Source organism: Hylobates moloch, unplaced genomic scaffold, assembly GCF_009828535.3.
Source record: "Hylobates moloch isolate HMO894 unplaced genomic scaffold, HMol_V3 SCAFFOLD_4, whole genome shotgun sequence".
Taxonomy (NCBI): Eukaryota; Metazoa; Chordata; class Mammalia; order Primates; family Hylobatidae; genus Hylobates; species Hylobates moloch.
In genome coordinates, this window is record NW_026652279.1 from 64,891,078 (window position 1) to 64,897,164 (window position 6,087).

General features: G+C 31.4%; 1 non-coding gene across 1 annotated transcript; it reads left to right on the plus strand.

Annotated features, from left to right (window-relative positions):
- The first annotated feature begins 463 nt into the window (after positions 1 to 463).
- LOC116467620 (U6 spliceosomal RNA) lies at positions 464 to 570 on the plus strand. The gene has a single exon (XR_004247838.1). It is a non-coding gene; the product is annotated as a U6 spliceosomal RNA (small nuclear RNA).
- The last annotated feature ends 5,517 nt before the right edge of the window (positions 571 to 6,087 follow it).

The window sequence follows — 6,087 nt, forward strand, 5'->3', positions numbered from 1 at the left end:
CAAGAAAAATGGCTGAGAGACAGTCTCAATGGTTCAAGTATGCAATTTTAAACCCCCTGAAGGCCCTTTGTTCAGCTGAGAGCTGTCCAGAATAATTTTGAAATCACTAAGGCTAGACATGAGGATTCTAAGCCACCCACCTTTCAACTCCTCTTTATTAAGGAAAAGGATGCTTAGAATTAAGGTATTGGGTTTGCTTCTTTGCCTGCGTCTGTACTTGTTGCAACTCTTCTTTTTCATTAATGACCGAGAGGTGGGAATTGGGTCCAGTGTTCTCATATACTTATAAAGGATTCCCATTTGATCTCTTTCTTGGCCTTCCAGAGCTTCTTTCAATATCTGACATGAAAATAGTATGATCAGTGGAGTTGTTATATAATATTAGGGCTTTGAGATCCATTGCACAGCTAGCTTTCTAGATGCTTGTTCCTGCAGTTGAAATAATCAAAAGTATTTTTGATCAGTGCTCGCTTCAGCAGCACATATACTAAAATTGGAATGATACAGAGAAGATTAGCGTGGCCCCTGTGCAAGGATGACATGCAAATTCGTGAAGTATTCCATTAAAAAAATAAACAAAAGTATTTGGATCATTGTATGATATTTATTTTAAAATGCAGCAATGTTGCAAATGCCGCAAACAAATTTATTATGAATCAATGTATTTATGAGTTGATATATTTATACATGTATTCATATTTGAAAAAATATCAGTGAGTAGTAATGGTCTAAAACCATATAGTATGCTTTTAGAGTTGCTATGGTAACTTATTTCTTGGAAAATCTAATGGATGTCTGGAAATCTGCCATGGTTACTTACCAGCTATTGGAGAAATAGCACTGCATCTTATTTTTAAAAAAGATCTGCTTATTTATTAACTTTATTGTAAATTTCCATAAATTTTAGCAATATGAACTATTTTTAATTAGTATCAATCAAAAGGAATTATATTTTCAAATAGTTAAGAAAATATAAATAGAAATAATCAATAAAAGACTTTTTCGAAAAGACTTGTGTAGAGTGTCCAAAATCCAGAACAATGGAAATACCAACTACTGACAAGAATGTGTAGCAACAGGAACTCTTACTTATTGCTAATAGAAATACAAAATGGTACAGCCACTTTACAAGACAATTTGGTAATTTCTTATGAAATTAAACATACTCCTAGCATATGATCTAGCAATCTTGCCCCTTGCTATTCACCCAAAGTAGTTGAAAATATATGTCCACACAAAAATGTGGATGTTTGTAACAGCTTTACTCAAAATTATCAAAACTTGGAAGCAACCAACATATCCTTCAATAGGTGAATGGATAAACTGAGGCACATCCTTGTCATCCAATGACAAGGAAATATTATTAAATGTTAAAAAATATGAACTATCAAGCCATGAAAAGACATGAGGGAAACTTAAATGTCTATTACTAGATGAAATAAGCCAATCTGAGAAGGCTCCATACTGTGTAATGCCAGCTATATGACATTCTGGAAAAGTCAAAACTATGGAGACAGTAAAAAGCTTGGTGGTTGTCAGAGTTTAGTGGAGAGTGAGGGGTAATAGGCAGAGCACAGATGATTTTTTAGGACAGTGAAACTACTCCATATGATAACTATAATTTCGGGTACATGTCATCATACCTTGTTTCAAACCCATAAAATATACAACATTAAGAATTAACCCTAATGTAAACTATGAACTTTGGGTGATTATGATGTGTCAATGTAGGCTCATCAGTTGTAACAAATGTTCTACCCTGGTGGGAAATGTCTAAAAAAGATCTGGGAAAATATAGCACAGACAAATTTTTGACAAATATTATTGAGAAAGAGAAGCAGAGAAAAATTACCATTCAATGAAATTATTAAAACAAAAAAGTAGACAGAACTTAAAATTTAGAAGGTTTATTGTTTGTACAAATTTTGAATTAAATAAGACAAAAGAAAAATACTTTTATGAGAAAATATACAATCCAGACTTTTTAGAAGTGATCAATAGTTATAAATTAATAATTCAGAAAAATTAAAAATATAATAAAAACAAAAAATGACATAAATGTGTAAATGTTCAGATTACTTTTAAAGAAAGATATTTCACTATGTAAAACTATTTCAAAACATGGAAACATTGAAAAATTAATCAAATATTTTTCTTTTTTAAAAGCTGATCTTGCTGCTTTTATTTTTTATTTTTACCTTTAACTTTTAAGTTCAAGGGTACAGATGAAGATTTGTTTCGTAGGTAAACTTGTGTCATGGGGATGTGTTGTACAGATAATTTTATCATCCAGATATTAAATTTAGCACCCATTATTTATTTTTCCTGATCTTCTCCCTCCTCCTATCCTCTACCCTTCAATAGGCCCCATTGTGTGTTGCTCCCCTCTATGTGTCCCCGAGTTCTCATCATTTAGCTCTCACTTATAAATGAGAACATGCTGTATTTGGTTTTCTGTTTCTGCATTAGTTTGTTAGGGATAATGGCCTCCAGCTCTATCCATGTCCCTGCAAAGGACATGATTTTATTCTTTTATATGGCTACATAGTATTCTATAACGTATATGTACCCCATTTTCCTTATCCAGCCTATCACTGATGGGCATTTAGGTTAATTCCATGCCTTGCTATTGTGAATAGTGCTGCAATGAACATATACATGCATATGTCTTTATAATAGAATAGTTTATATTCCTTTGGGTATAAATTAGGATATAGGTGGGGATAAGTACAAGCTAGAATAACTCAAATATACAAAGACAACGAAAGATAAATTATTGGCCAGATTAATTTATGTACACAGATTCAATATTCCCAAATAAAATGTCCTCAAACTCACCTCAGGTATTCTCTAAAAGGAGGCTATATCCAGAAGTATGATTTGATCTGGAAATGCCAGATTAATCAACATTAGAAAGTCTTATGTATGTGATCTACTACATTTATTAAAAGAATAAATATGTGATAAGCTGCATCCAAAGTATTAACAAATATAAACATGCATTGATAGCAACTGCTCTAAGAAACAAGAAATGTGAATGAAGTGCCTCAATTTTGAGAAAAGGTATTTAGCAGAAATTTACATCAAATAGTATATTTAATAGTCAAATATTATAATCATTCCAGTTAAAGTAAGAGATAAGAAAAAAGTCACAATTTTTACCAATATTGAGGATGATACAGGAGCTCCTAATCAATGTATTTAGAAAAAAAAAAGATACGTGAAGTATAAATATTGGAGAGAGTTAACATTCTCATTTTGTTCATACAATGCACTTCTCTTCATAGAAAACTCAATAATATGAACTAACAGTGTGACAAGATAGGTCAGCAGAGTGGCCAGAAACAAGGGCAAAATAGGAAAATCAATAATATCCCTACACAAAAAGAGTATCCAATTAGAAAATATACTAGAGATCCCATAACAATTGTGAAAAAAATTATAAAGTGCCTACTCATGTGCCTAATGAAAAATGTATAAGGTTTTATTGGAAAAATTTATAAAACACTACTAAAGGAGTAAAAGCTGTCATAGGTGAATAGAATCATAATCCACATTTGTAGATATAAAACTTTATATTTTAAAGATACCAGTTATCTTCCAAGTTAATCAAAAAATTTCTTACTCTCCCAATCGAATTTCCAATAGTTTTTTTTTAATTGAAGGAAGACTTGAATATGTCTTACATTTATAGGAGTGTAATACTGCAAGTCAGGGCCAGATACATTTTAGAGGAAAGAAAATGCAAGGCTAGGAAGATGGAGAGGTAGGGCTTGGGCGGCTTCCCAGCTATCAAAATGTTTTTAAATGATTGTAATGAAAATAATATAATATCAGAATTAATGGAAAAATCAAGCAGTGCAGCTTATGAAAAATCAAGAAATAAATACTAGTAGATTAACATTTAATATATAATGAGTGACTTTCAGATTGAGAGAGATGATGTATTTGATAAGCCAAATCAGACAATTGATAACCCATTAAGAGAAAAATTAAAATTATATCTCAATTGCAACAAATATTAAAATCTAGTTTTAAAGAAACTGTGAAGTATTTGAGGAAAAGTTTAGAATATATTTAGGAGATTTAGATTTTCATCTATAACTTCAAAGAATGAAGACTAGGTTCTGATCTCTATGACGGAAAAGCTCTTATATGAGACAAAAATATTTGTTTAAAAATTGAAAAATTGAAGAGGCAATATAACTTAGCGAATGCTTCATTTTGAGAATTAGGTAAGTGATGACTTTGTACAAGAGACATAATCTCTATTAAGCTTTAATCTGGATTTTGAATAGAAGATATTCCATAACAATTTAAGTAAAAGAATGAATGTGTGATATTCTGGGTATATCCAGTTTCAAAAATTATCGAGAATGGCTGGAGTTCCAAATGCCCAGAAACAGTTTATTTATTAGGATTTTAATAGTGGAGGAAATTCCATTCAATTCCCCTCTGATTTCTCTACTAAGAATTTAAAAATTATATATTTTCAATTAATCTTAGTAATACCACTCAGTAATACAAGTCATTCATTCTAAAATGGATCCATTCATTTAGACTGTAGACTTAGAGAGTAGTGCATAAAATTGAAAACAAATAAAAACAAAAGCAATCAGGTGGTGTACGGTTTCATGTAGCTTTGGTAATCAGCTCCAGAATATTCCATTTATCTTAATTTTTACAATGAGTTAATTTCTCTTCAGCCATTGCTAGAAAGCTATTGCCACAGTCTTGGATATAAAGAGCACTGATTTACCCTGAATTCAGACATGGCAGATTTAAGAAAAAGAACCAGATTTAATTTGATTTCATCTGTTCTTGCTCCTTTCCTGGTTATCTCAATCCTGCTCACTTTTAGCTTTTGGTATGGAGGTGACAAAATATTATTTCTTTCAGCACTTAAATTTGACAGAGGATTGAAGAGAGGTACTCAAAACCCTGAAATTAATATCTTCAGTGATGTTTTCTGCTGTTGAAATGAGTATATGAGTGTTATACCTACTGAGTCAATACTCGATATGATAAATCTTAAATTATGTAGAAATGAGCATAGAGAAAAAATAATTAGCTATGTCAAGATTTGACTGGTTTATATTTTAATATCATTACTTGCAATGTGTCAGTCATATAATTATTATGGCTCAGCTAAGATTCCCATAGGCCTCTTTGGCATTATGATTTTATCACATACATAGGTAATTGAATTACCCTTAAATTTAATGTTTCTGTTCGTCTAAGAAAGCGTATTTAGTTCACATATGTTGCAATCTAAACTGTACATTTAGATATTAGCTACAATTCTGCAGAGCACTTTTCAATGCAATAATTTTAGTGCAGCTTGCCCCAAAGAATCAGTGAAATAAACTGGAATATTTTGGAATTTAAAAAGCAAGCTAATAGAATATCGAATATATTTGTAACATATTTACAAATATAAAATTTTGACATCACCAGACATAGTACTGAATATCATTTTCTTGAAAGCTTGCCAGTTTTTGTACATTTTTGTACAAATGTACATGATTGTACATTTAGGCATCATAAGTAGTATCAACACCATAAAAGCATATTAATCTTAAATTTCATATATGCAAAGATATATAGCAATTATAATATGCTTGTAATTGTTCTAAGCCTTAAACAAACATCAACTTAGATAACTATTGTAACTTGCATAAAGTCCATTCTAGTATCCTCATTTTCTGATGAGAAAGCTGAGGCACAGATAATTAAATACTTAATTTGCATAGCAGGAAATGCTGGTGCTTAGATTACAACCTAGCCAGGTAAATTATCTAGGATCTGCATCTTACATCCTACCACATAATACTGTCTTTCATGTTACACTGGAAAATTTGACAGTTTACATTATTTTGCAAATAGTTCATACATTCTGAAGAAATACTATAGAATTTGTTTTACGCAGTAATATATTAATTTACTTTTTTTTTTTTTTTTTTTGAGACGGAGTCTCACTCTGTCACCCTAGGCTGGAGTGTAGCGGCACGACCTTGGCTCACTGCAAGCTCCACCTCCCGGTTTCACGTCATTCTCCTGCCTCAGCCTCCCGAGTAGCTGGGACTA